Source organism: Styela clava, chromosome 6 (assembly GCF_964204865.1).
Source record: "Styela clava chromosome 6, kaStyClav1.hap1.2, whole genome shotgun sequence".
NCBI lineage: Eukaryota > Metazoa > Chordata > Ascidiacea > Stolidobranchia > Styelidae > Styela > Styela clava.
Window position 1 is genome coordinate 20,714,085 of NC_135255.1, and position 14,252 is coordinate 20,728,336.

The 14,252-nt window shown below is 35.5% G+C and overlaps 1 protein-coding gene and 1 pseudogene across 2 annotated transcripts in view; one reads left to right on the forward strand and one right to left on the reverse strand.

Annotated features, from left to right (window-relative positions):
• Positions 1–14,252, forward strand: part of LOC120330659 (uncharacterized) — a 313,252-nt gene that overhangs the window by 19,262 nt on the left and 279,738 nt on the right. The gene's annotated exons all lie outside the window — the stretch shown is intronic.
• LOC120330655 (interleukin enhancer-binding factor 2 homolog) lies at positions 3,150–13,595 on the reverse strand (annotated as a pseudogene). The gene is made up of 8 exons (XR_013476824.1): positions 13,305–13,595; positions 12,292–12,441; positions 11,657–11,767; positions 9,640–9,729; positions 8,445–8,581; positions 7,899–8,048; positions 7,287–7,407; positions 3,150–6,285 (listed from the first exon to the last, which is right to left on the reverse strand). The product of XR_013476824.1 is annotated as an interleukin enhancer-binding factor 2 homolog (transcript).

Here is a 14,252-nt window from a genome sequence, read left to right on the forward strand (position 1 = left end):
AGCTTTTCCTTATAACTCTACATATTTTCCTAACTTTTAAAATAGAAAAAAAAATGAAAAATTACAAAACTGAAATAAAAAAATTTTTCATGTATTCCCTAAATATCAAAATAGAAAGAAAAAATCAAAAAGGTTAACGGTCAAGTGATCCTTCATATTCCCAACCCTAAGAATTACATTTCTCTGGCGCTCCAGGGGTGTGCGTACCAATATGGAGGTAACCAATTTTGTTTGCCTACTTTACATCAATTTGTGTATAAGGACTGAAACCCATTGACAGGATAATCAACTTGGCTGACACAGACAGTCCCTGAACTCGTAATAAAACTAAAATATCGGTAAGATAAATTGGAATAAAATTATGACCTAACCCTAACCTGGTACACATACTACAGGAGTACTAAGAAGCTTATGGAGTAATAGACTTTATTTTGATTCTTTTGCCAAAGAAAAAATAATTCTTGTTTTCTTCATCAAATTGCATTTGTTGTTAAACCTTTTCAATGGTTTCTGTCACTAATGTGAAATGAAATATATATCTATATATGTACAATAATTCATACTTTAGGAGAAAACTCCATGTTATGTTTCGGTTCAATATACATCTTTTATACATTAAAGTATAATTTGATGAAGCTAAATATGCTGTTTGTGTCTCAAAACTGATTCATCTACAGCTCATTATTGACAGCAATCTTTGGATGAGAAAAAACAATATAATATTTTCAACGCTAACAGATTGGTCGAGTGGATATAATCTCTCATCTTTTCCTTTTTCGAATTTTGAGTATGACATCGCAGATATAACGAGCTGTCCTAACTCCCAATCAGTCTTATTGTTTTTCCTGTTTGAAATGAATAGAATGGTAACTCGTGATATCAAGTCATTATTGAAATTGACTTTGATTCCTGTAATTAAATGCATTGACTTTTGCTTTATATGTTATTTTGATTATTGTGAGAGTGGAATATTTATTTCTAATAACTTTATGATACAAAATTAAATTAGCAACATGAAGCCCAGTATACCATTTGGCCTGTATAATCTATTAGGTCCCTCCAGTCAAAAAATGTTTGTTTTGATTATCTTTCAAATTCTGTGTTATCTTTTGTTTATTTGTAGTAACATCTGTATAATAAATGATCAGTGTGATAGACCGGGACTGAGTTCAACTGGTAGGGTGGTTAATGAAATTGTCCCATAAACTACGACCATGCATCTCGAGAGTTTTATCGGTTGTCTATTCACATGGTCTGGTCTTTAGAAAGGAGCTAATAGAGTCATTTTCTTTTATTCACCCCTTTAAATATATGTGAAAGACGAATCCCAAGTCTTGTTAGGCATCCAACTTCGCATTATTGACTAGTGAACCAGCACTTGAAATCAGTAATCATTAGTTTATTTTTCTAACATACATGAAATGCACCAATGCAGGGTTTCCCAAACTGGGGTCCGCTGACCTGTGGGGGTCCTTTGCATTTTTCGGTTGAGTGTCCATTGCTGTTAGAGAACAAGGCAAATAAAACTTCATTGCTTTTTGCAACGACTATTTTTTCAGCTCTTACCAATATGATGACAAAATACAGGTCGAGACTTGCTGTAGAGTCGGACCTACAAGTTTGCCCGAGAATTGATAAGTTGTGCAGTGAAAAGTAACCTCATTCATCACATTATTGTCGTTTGTGTTGTAATTAAAATACTATCCTTCTTTGTTGTTTAGGCAAAGAAATTAATACGACATAGGATGGGGTTCCACTAAAACTAGGGTTCACAAACAGGTGTCCATGGCCCAAAAAGTTTGGGAAGCGTTTTTGTTGTTAAGGCAAAGAAATTAATACAACATAGGGTTCACAAACAGGTGTCCGCCGCCCAAAAAGTTTGGGCAGCGTTGCACTAATGAATACAGAATTTTAGAAGCGGCGGGACTGATATTTTGGGGTCACGAAAACCAGGACTGGTGATGGATGGAGCAGCGACAGGAATTAATAATAACATAAAATAAGCAAAAGGAATAAAAGTCGAGGCGACCCGAATTTCCAGAAGATGCCCTGGAATTGAATATTCTGTGAGGTGGAGGACAAAGTAGGAAAAAAATTAGACTTGATGGTTCAGTTAACCGTGGGCGACCACCCTACGGCCTAGGTGCCATTCAACAATTCTCAGATATGAGTTTGTTATTGTGACTAGTCCATAACTATTAGTCATCAATAGGACACAAGAACTAGACACCGCAGTTCTACACGCCGTCTCAAAGAGCAAAAATTTTCGTGGTATACACTAGGTGACAATAGAGAACATACGAGTCTATGACCTTTGAACGATTGACCCCTGACCGCAAGAACATTTTTCAGAATATTAATTTGTATGATATTACTCGAGTATATACTTTTTATGCAGTACATTTAAAAACATGTAATACTGACCCTTAATTGGAATGTTAACTATCAAATTAACATGACTCGCAGATATCACACAAGCCGCTTGGTGGCAACAAGGAGGGTAGCCATGACGACTAAATTTCAATTTCCGGTCTGTAGGATACATTTTTAATTGGATGTTTTTACTTGTTGAGGCAGACCACGTTGCTGCGAATTTATTAAAACTTGATTCAGGAGGACTTGAAGCAGATTCTCGATATTATTCTAGTGAGTACCAAACGAGTTTGACTTGCGGATTGCTGACTGAGCCAATAGGTTCGCGCTTCAGGTGTGTGATAACGAAAATAATATAATTGGCTATATCAAAAAATATAAGGTTATGATTACGAATTGGCAATGGATTAATTTGGTGGAGGAAGCTGGAGAAAGTTGTGACAGCAATTATGTGTCAATTTTATGTTAAAATTAATAATTCACTTGGCAGGCTCGTTTCGACTTTCGATTATTTTGACTTGTTTTTGACCCTTTTATTCAGAAGGTGCTGACTCATAATATATTTGCCTGTTAAGTTGCTTTTCATATGAAACACTTTCATTTATAATTCTTAATGATGGTGAAAGAAGTTGTAACTAACCAGAGATTACATGTCAATTTTATGTTAAAATTCTAAATCAACGTTGAGCAGTCGTGTCTCGATTATTCTCATTTCGTCTAAAGTTACCGTACTCTCTTTAATAATTCCCAATATTTAAAAGCTGTTTAATGTCAATCCAAATCAAAATTTTTCACTTGCAACTATCATGGCATTTCCTCAAAAAATTTCAGTTTTGACTGGAAGTTGAAATTTAATCATCTTGGACAGCTCGTAGTTGACATCAATTGACTGTAGATTGTGGAAACTTGTATAAAATATTGAGTTGCTATAAGTCAATTTGATTAACAACTCTTTGATGTCCTATCATATATCTTTTAACATAAGCTGTGCATTAGCTCAGAAGGTGCTGACTCATAATATATTTGCCTGTTAAGTTGCTTTTCATACGTGACACTTTCATTTATTCAAGAATATTCTTAATTTACTCATACTGAAGCCAAAGCCAATCTTTTAATAAAAGCATTTTTTGCATTGAAAATTTCTTTTTATGTTTTTATTTTAAATCAAAATGGTATATTTGATCATTCATCCTTTAACAAGCTGTAGTGAATTGGTTTCTATAGTGATATTCATGGAATTATTCTTGAAGAAATGACTAATTTTGTCTATTTGATGCATATTTTCTGATTAATATTTTCCGTTTGCCTATTGATTACCAGTCAATTTTTTTTATCTTCTCAGCTAAAATTTTATTGTTTCAATGTACCTGGTTCATGCCTATAAATGCCCAACAACCCAAAATTTTATTTTGTCGCACAATTTGCCAGCTGTCAATCCACAGTTTTTAAAATATATTTTAGTCCTGCTAAAACAGTCTCTCAAAATGACCCCTTTTTATACATATTTAAACGTCTTTCCTGGATCGGATAGCGTTCTTACATGGTTAACGGTTTTTGACAAATAGAGCTGTAGATGTAGAAATATTGAAATGAACCTGGTTTGATACAGCTTGCCTGTAGTGTTTATGGTTCGATGGTCATGAATTGCAACTATTATTTGCATGAACAAACTTTTGAATATTGGCTGTCATGAGCATACTACGGCAGATGGGCCAAATTTGTCCTATTGGATGATTTAATCCGGCCTGCCTAATGCTGCTACCCATTTTGATGTTTCAGCTATAAAATACTCAAGAAATTTGAGATTGCAATTAAATCAAGTTTTGGTGCGAGGTTTATTTTTTTCCACTTTTGCAACACTGTAAACATTGTTCCTACAATGTAACTTTTACTTCACACTTATTTGGCCGCCAGTCAGGTGCCTTGCTCTTGGAGTTATACACCTGCTCTTAGAGTTTATACACTGATATGCAAAGGCCTTCCCACACAAATAATTACATCCCAAACCAGATCAAAAATCTTTAAACTATGCTCTGCATATTGTTTGTCTGTTTACTTTTTGTATTGTTTATGTCAGAGAACCAAAATAAATGATTGATGCTGGCATAGGCCCTAAATCTAAAAGATCCTAAAAACTGTACTGTAAGCCTTTTTTTGCTGAAAAACAATATCAACATTTTCACCCAATTTAAATCTTACACACCACGAAACGAAAAAGTAGCACAAAATCCAAGTTTATTTTGAAAAATCCAACTGGCCACAAATTCACCTTATTGATTAATTCAAAAAAGGTGTTCAAATGATTCGACAAATTCAAACAGCACGAAGAAGATTTTTCAGGACGTTCATCAAATTTTAATAAAACACAAAAATTGAAGACCATCTGAGATATAAATTTCACTCATGTTGGGGAAATTCACACTAAATTCTATCAACTAGGAAAACTCTTCCCGATCCAGGTTGAAGATCACAGCCATGAGAAAACCCAAATCTGGACCACAAAAACTTTTGCAATTGTAAATCTTCAAAATGTTTAATCAAATTATTCGGCGCTCCCGAAGTCTGTGCACCAAGATGGCGCACAACCTCATAACCCTAACCGGGTACACATACTGTGTTCAGGTTGTGCTCCATCTTGGTACACATACTTCGGGAGCACCAACCATTCTGTTAAAATTTTTAACTAGTACAAATCAGGAACTCTGGTGGATCAAAAAAGGCCATTTATTACGCAAATGCAGACTAGCGATTCTGCTAATTGAATATTCTAAGAATTTTGGATTTGAAATGATTCTTTCAGTCACAAAGCTGTGAAGGTGCAGTATATTGGCAAAGCAATGAATATAAACTTAGACTTTGGACTGCCTTGTACAAGACTACATATACCGTGGCTATTTCCGCTTCACTTCATTTTACATCAGAAAAATTGCCGCAAATTGGTTTATTTTTTTATTGCCATCAAGACATGAAGAAGTGGTTTGCAGTAAATTAAAATATAATAGTTTTCCCCAGGACAGGAGTCTCGAAACCAGACAAGACTATTTTTATTTGAAATAGGCAGGCATGATTATTATATTCATATCAATGCCTATTCACCAGAACGTCGACTAGGCCAGGGGACTAACAGTTCAGATTAAATATGAGAAATAAGCGACTTAGACAGGAATTTTTGACCGCCGCCATATTGTTTTTTTGTCCGTCCAAAGGACAAATTCATAACAAATTATTAAAATACAATTCTGACATGTGACTCTTTTCTTCCGAGTAATATGACACATGTTTCTTATTGTGTGTTAACACTCAGCAAACTGTTTGAGTGATAGAGTGTGTGTCTGGAGGACCCATTACAATAAAACAGTCAAAGCTATATATTGTCCAAGTGTTCGAGATTCGATTAAAAAAATATATTCAATTCTAGATTCTGAAATCATCAGATATTGGAAAAATGGCCAGTCAATTATAATAATGTCCAATTGTATACAAAGACACTATTTCACACAAATTGTACGAAATCAGAATTTTCCTGAATAGAAAAATATTTGAAGATTTTTATCTTTAATTCTGTTTGCTAGGTTACTGCCCAGCCTTCTAACTTGAACCAATCAAATTTGAGAAAACAAATCGGAAAATTTGCACCAAAATCCCATTTTCCAAAAAAAAAAAACAGACAATTCCCTAATCTCTAGCTCCCATTTTGAAATCCAGCATTTACGATGTTTGTGATGTATCCATCGCTTCAGAATCTGCGTCTTTCTCCGTCGCTTTCTCGTATGCTCTATCACTAGGTGTCACTACAACTCCATTCCACACTGACATCGCAGTCGCGATCGATGTTTCTCCTTCCAGTCCCAAAATTGCTCAAAAACCTCCGTGAGCTAGAACTCTGAGCTGAGTCTGGGCAGTATAACATACCTATTACAAATTAAATAATAATGAAATAAGAGCATGATGGGATGTATTCGACAATTGATAAAACATTTTATTTGAAAATAAGCAACAGCCCACCTAATCCAGAAGGTACTATTAAATTGGAGCAGACAATATTAAGTAGGACACGCTATAGCCATGATTGGTAGTGCCTCACAGCGGTGTAGCCAGGAAATAAAAAAACGGGAAGGGACCAAGTTAGACCGTAGCAACTAACGGGTCCGGCTTTCGAGGGTTTTTGGTCTTAAGGATCTTAAAAGCGAAACTGCTATGTATGATACAGAAAAATACATTTCATAAGTGGGGGTTAGTTCTGGCCCTCAAAACCCTCCCTGGCGCCGTATATATCATCGTCTGATTATCTAAGGCAGTGGTTCTCAACCTTTTTTCTTTCGTGGCCCACTTTTGTTACACAGAAAATACTGTGGCCCATTAGCTTTCATATGCAAGAAAAAAACAAAAAAATTTTATTCCCAAAGATAGAGACCTCCACTCTAATAATTAAAATGAGAATTACCACTCAATTGAAAAAAACAGCATCATCATTCATTGCTACTACAATCAAAGTTTACCCAATTTCTCAATAACTCTGTCCATTTTTATTAAGTTTGTGGCCCATGGCCCACCGGTTGAAAACCAGTAATCTAAGGCCTTGTCTAGAGTAAAAACATGTGAAAATACATTTATTCACTGGACAGACACCCCTACCTGTTTTCCAAACCATACTCCCTTCCCCTAAAATGAAAAGCTGGGGAACACAATGATCGCACCGTAGATGGGATGGAGGTTACATGGTTTGACAGAAGATAACAAACCAGCGATGCCAACAGTCTTATTTCCTGAACAGTGTTTACTTTAATTAATACAAATCTTTCATATAGTGCTTATTCACGCCAGGGTGATTCCTTGTATATGGCTTGGAACATAGCGAAGGGTGTTGAAAAAAATATTATGAATTCTCCGACATATTGAAAAAGTGTGCTTACCATATCTTGTTGTTCCAAATTCATTACTGTATGAACTCTGACATTTCCACTTTCACATGGGTCAACGATTCCTGCTGAACCAGGAAGGAAGAAACCAGAAGAGAGGAGTTGAAGACATCGCCTGAAAAATGATTCCATTTATTTATTTATTGACAAGGTCATTTGAAAACAGACAGGGTCAAAGTCATGCTGGGTTTTGAATTCATCCTTATTCGCATCAATTATTCTGCAAATGTGAATACTCACGACTGTCAAAAAGTCGTCAAAATTTCTCACATATGGGAGAACTTCCCACTAGAAGTACTAAAACCCACCCACAAATGATAGGGTGTCCATAAAGTCTTAAAATTGCCAAGGGAAATTATCGTTTTTTTATTTTTTATTTTTTTTATTTATTTATTTTTTTTATTTATTTATTTTTTATTTATTTATTTTATTATTTATTTATTTTGTTATTGTTTTGGCCCTCACAGATGTATCGAATGAGGTAAAAGAACAATTACCGAATAAAAAACAACAAAACTGGTTAAGATATATTGAGAAATGCCCTCATGACCAAATTGAAATTGTAAAGGGAATTTATGGTCACTCTGTATGTTTTCTTGAACTAACCTGAAAGCTACATTGATAGACAAAGGTTGCCTGCTTGGCATATTCATGATCGCATGGTGAGCTAGCAAGTCTATTATCCACATAGTGAAAGGCTCGAGCCCCGCAAATCTTGATCAGAGATCTTTCATGAGAGGAATCAACATCTTGATGCTGGAAAACAATTTTTTATTTATTAAAATTCCTCTCTGAACAAGGCAAAGAGCAAGCAAGTGTAATAATCTAGTTAAGGGTGGTTCTCAAACTTTTCAACCTCTCTTAAGAATTTGTCAAGTCTCGCGCCCAACAAAATAACTAGCTAACAATAAGCTTTAAATAACAGATAGTAAGGGGAAAGTATGTTTTATTTAAAAATACGTTGAAAATCTGTGGATGAAATGATTTGATGAGGTATAAAAACAAGCAAAACAAATACTCATTCTTTATTAACTTCACGCTCCCTCAAACAATTGTCTACATTCTCCTTGTGGGTTGCTCCTCACCGTTTTAGAACCACTGTTCAATAGCCATTAGTTATGTTACTGTACTGCTAGGTCATAACTCACTTACCTTGAATGAAAAGCATTTTCCTCGAACCATCTGACATGACGAATAGCAGCGAGAGATGATTGCTGACTCATATGAGTTGAGGAATCCAGCTTTCTCATGTTTCCTGGGGGAATTGCAATCCCCACTGAGACTTTATCCTGGAAAAGAAAGAGTTAGGAATTTGATCAAAGTGATACTGTAGCAAGTTTTTGTTTCCGCTAACTTAAGTATTTTTGACGACTGATTTGTTAATTGTTGCCAACTAGTTTCATTGTGATGATTTCATTGTCTCGTGAATATGAGATTTATTTTATGGAAGTGGAAAATTACCTGTATTATTCCGATAACAAAGACAAAATGGGGTTATATTCGATGATTTTATAATGTTACAAATTGAAAATTTGTTACAATATCACACACTTTCATCCAAAATAGTAAGGGACTCATCGTAAAGAAAAGCTAAGAGCATTGCTGATACCAAGTAGTTACTGGAACTACACATAATCATTATGACATTGTGTGACATTTACTTCCAACTTTCTCATGTTTCAAGGAGGAATTGTAATCCATACTGAGAATTTATCCTTTAGACTTTAAAAGAAAGAACTACTTGTAAGAATTGGATCGAAGCGATATTATACACGTTCACCCTAAATAGAAAGGGGACTCATCTCAAAGAAAAGCTAGGAACAGGGGTGAGGGGGGGATATTTTTTGAAGCTAGAATAGAATGCTTTTTAGCTTTTAATAAAGACTCTTTGAAACCCACGTTGATTCTCTGATGATCTATAATTGCAGCAAATTTGAAAAAATCTGTCATTAAATAATTTTGGTTTCCCGAAGTGGCGGACAATCTGAACATAGTATGTGTACCAGGTTAGGGTTATCAGGTTCTGGAGCGCCATAATTTAACCCGAGTACAGAGTTAAAAGTCTTTAGAAGCATGGAATGAATTAAAAAAAGCAGAGTATGTTCACTACAGCACCATGCTAGCGAGTCTAAAGTCTTGTTAGCGAAATTGAAGTATACAGTCTCGATATTTAAAGTCTTTGGAAGCAAGAAATGAATTGTAAAAGTAGGGTGTGTTCACCACAGTACCATGCTATTGAGAATCTTGTTAGAGCTGGTATAAGGTGAAATCAAAGTATACACGAAAGTGAACACTAATCAACAGCCTTGCAATGAGCTAATATAGATAAAATCATACAGTTTCATACCTGACCATCAACGAGCTCAAATCCATTCTCTGTTTCGGTCATTGTGAGTGTGATTTCAGAATCCTCTCCCTTCTTCACTGTTTCAATAATCTGGAATATTTATTCATTAATTATACAAAAGATGTTAAATTGGGACAAATTATGATATCTGTCACATAAACCAGGGGTGTGCAACCTTTAATACAGGAGGGCCAGATTCAAATAACTGGGTGGAACCGCGGGCCGAACCCTTATTTAACATAGGCTTTTTGTAGTTGTAAGACAAAACTACTGGTTATAGATCTTATGACATGCGTTGTTCGCTTCGCACAAGCTAGCTGTTAGGGCATTGTAACATCCTAGGCATGGATATTAAGTTGGACTCAAGTATAGGCTATGCAACGCAAAGGGATTGGAATTACTTTTAGCAGATTAAATAAAATTGAAAACTCGTATCACAGGCCACACCTCATAATTGAAATTTAGCACTTCTCCACGGGCTGCATAATTTTTCTGTGCGGGTCACATTCGGCCAGCAGGCCGCAGTGATATAAAACCATTAAGTAGTTTCAACTTTCCAGTATGCTTCTCACATTTAGTTGAAGACTTAGGATCTTTTGCAAGAAAACATGCAACTCCTCTATCAGTGGCAGTGGAGAGTGGTTCAAAAGTCTAATATCACATTTTCACAAATTTTATTTTGTTACATTTCGTATGACTAAAATCAAAACTACTATGAAATACAGGGTGTCCATATATGGAAGTCCCTTTGTATTTTGTTATGAAAACAGGTCTCAATATATCGCAACCAGGTTTGTTGTCTTTAAATCAGTAATTGTTTAGGTATTTTTACTTTATTTAATACATCTGTGAGGGCCAAAACAATGTATAGCATCGATAAATTCCGTTTGCAATTTTATAAATTTTAGAACTTTACGGACACCCTATAAATGTTTTGTCGGCAAGGGACCTTGCTTTAACCTAGACTTATTTTGAAACTTGAATTGATATTCAGGTTGTAACTTCAACCTCACAGCCACACAAAGTGCTGTTTTTAATTTTTTGTGAAAACTTTTTGATTAATTGTATTGCCTTGCCTTTAAAACGCTTGTAACACTCGACAAGAGTTTCCTAAATTAGCAAAGTTTATTTATGCATGTACAATGCACAACATTCAGTATTTTACGAATGTCATGGTTATATTCAGAAACATGCAAAATTTTATTATTCTGTGATAGGATTTCCATTTTTATTTAGAGAAAAAGAGAGGGGAAAACCAGTAAGATGACTCTACTAAAATGATGAAGCCCCGTCTCTCAACTGGATACCAGTCAACGTTTTGAATAAATAATTCTGATATTTCAAATTTTTGTGTTTAACCTAAACGAGGAAGGACAACAAAAGCGCCTAATATATGGCAAACTGTGGCCTCGCCCATGTCACAGAGAAATAATATTACATGACAAACTGTTTCTTAGTTAGGATAGTCTTAAGATATGGACAGATCCCGAAGACACAATATAAGAAGATTGATGAAAAGCTTGTTTGCCGCCTAAGCTCGAACCGGGGATCTCCCATGTGTAAAGCGAACGTGGTAACCACTACACTACAGAGAAAGATCTAATAATATAAATATATCCAATCTACATAAAAGTTGTATATTTTGGTCCCAATTCCAAACTATTTATTTCCGATCTATTAGGTTGGTTGCATCACAAGTTATTAAAATCTAGAATAATAAAGGTAATCTAGTTAATAAATTTGGAATGTAATGTCTGACCAGAAAGATAAAGACTTTAGAATCAGTAAATTCATGTGTAACAGTGAAGTTTGTTTAAAGCGGAGGTGCATAAAACGATTTGGTATGAGAAAAACTTTAACACAGCTAGATGTCTGAAGTTATATGGCCCACCTACAAAAATGTTGTATAATCCTCATCAAAATGATATTCAAAATAGCTTTTAACATAATAGTGCCAACTTTCACAATGTTTTGTTCAGAGTGGAAACAGTTCTTTCATAATAAGAAAATTGTTAACCTTTTCTGCTAGTTGTTTGACAATCTCTTTCGTTGGTAAAGTTTTCAGAATAATGACAACTTCAGCTAAGTTGTTGCCTTTTGTCATTGTTCCTTTCTTGAAGTCTCCGACCTATGAAAGAATAAAATAATGAGCTATGGCTGAGAAGAAATATATTTATTCGAAAAGAAAGTAGGAAAAATCTACACTATACTAAGATTTGGAACTTGAACATTTAAAAAGCGATTATTATCCGAAATTTCTAATTGCCAAGATGAGACTATAACAGCTAGCAAGTCCAGTCCGACCCGCAAATACATCTTTCCTGGCTCTGAATATATTGAGTTTAAAAATACAACTCTGCCCTGACTAAAATATTAAAAAATCCATACATAGCTCAGTTGGGGATTCAGAAAAGTCCCTAAATCAAAAAAAAATAATAGTTTTGAGTGAGTGACGCTTGTCCAGAATTCTGTTTAAAAAAAAGATGGGAAATCTCGTAATTCTCTACTTCGTAATTTTCTTTCTGATAGATGAAAGTAAAATACATCTCCCCAAATAAGCCCTATTGTTATTTTTCGAGAGAAAATTAAAATAATACCCCGTCTCATTTTTGTGGAAACACGATAGTAGCCCAAGAACTAAACAAAACTTACTTGTCTGCATCCATCAACTTGAATATCAAACCCAGCAGGCTGTGATACAATGATGGAATCGATTGCATTGCATATTTTAGTAACGAACGACAGTATTGACGCTTGCTCTTCCGAAGTCACGTTCAAGTCTTGGTTTCGTTTTATTAGAGCCTGTAGGAAAGTGAGTAAAAAATAATTACTGTTTGAAATATAATATAGATATCAAATTTTTGATAAAACAGGCTTTCAAAATAGAAATTCCTGTATTGAAAAATTAGAATAGTGGAAATAACGATTCGGAAATGTTATGATTATTAGGTAAAAAAAATGTTGAATTAGACTCCCCATATCGAAGAAAAAAGAGTAAGCATTTTATGATAAAAAAAAATTTATATATTAAAACTGAAGATGAATGATATGAGTTATTCGATTTAATATAACAAACAGTCCACGAGTCTCAGAGACGAGGGGCGTATGGCTCGACGGCAGATGCGTCTTATCGCACCATGCTCGTCTCGATAACAATCTAAATCGGGGCATTTAGATTAGTGCAACCTCATTAGGATAGGATTTACATATTTATCCCGGGGGAGAGGAAAGCCGATAAGACGGCTTATTTATATGGCGAACCACGGTCTCTCGTCTAGTTACCATTCCAAGTCGGGTATGGGATTAGTTGTATTGTTTGTTTTCGGAGGCATGGACTTGGTGGTGGAGGAAACCGTAACCGACCAGCGGTTACGTGAACCACCCAACGACGGCGAGGAGTCCAGCAATCCTCTCGCACATAACCATCCCTGCATTGGATTCGAACCTGCGAACCCACGTAGAGTAATTAGAGGTGCGGTGGCGAGCGTATTCCTAACGCTTAGCCCGTTGAGCCACACCGCCGGGCCTATTATAATATATTTTTACCGATATTGATAAAAAACGATCTCCTGACGACCCCGAAAAGAGGGTGTTCGCTCATCAACAGAATGGAATTCTCTAAAACGAGACAATGACTCTCGATCTGTAAAGTGTGCCGTACTGACCTGGGTAAAAGCTTCGTCATCAGGTGCTGGCTTCACTCTTGGGAAAGCTTGTTCACACATCACAAAATCAAATGGAATGTGAGGCACAAACACTCTGTTTATTCCACGATGCATTCCACCCCGTCCACGTCCTCCTCGACCTCTCATTTTGATGTTTTGTCAAGTTAATTTAGAAAATTTTATATTTAAATTCCTAGACATTTCAGATTTGAAATCATAGGATTGAGAAAAAATCATGAAATTGAATGACCGGCACTGGTACCGGTAGCTAATGTATCGAACTCTGGAACCAAATACAGGAATGCCGGTACCGGAATACCGTAAACTATACACAAATTCAATAGGGTAGAATTCTTGAAAGCTACCGTATCGGTACCGGTACTCTGGTGGGCTACTGTTAGCAAAACCCCTAGCGCATCTCATTCGAGAGTGAGAAATTAATTTTTCAATAGAGGCCTAATTACGCCTTTAGTTCGCGTAATATTCTACATTAGCGGCCACTAACTTTAGCAACAAGCGCGGAGAAAACGAGAAATCGAGACTACGGGAAGTCATCCAGTGAAAAAATGAATAAATTTACAGAAATTATGGCAACAATTTTTTTTTATTCATTCACTAATATAATTCTCGAATAGAATTATCGCTTCGGCTAATTTTTTGCAGTATATATACTACATAACGTCAAGATTTTACATAGAAAACGTTTCGTGATATTTTTCAAATGTGGCAACTCAATGCAGAAGTTGATCACGTGTGCCAGTAACTTATCGACAATCATAACCTTTGACCTGTCGCATTAGTTAGTAAAAAAAGAGGTGACACTAGTTGTCCTGAGCTTTTGTTCACAAGAACAACGCTCAAAGTCACTTTTGCTGCGAGAAAAGTGGGATTATCAGTACTATTCTAAAACGACATACTCACAGACGCTATGGTACCGGTATTAAATTT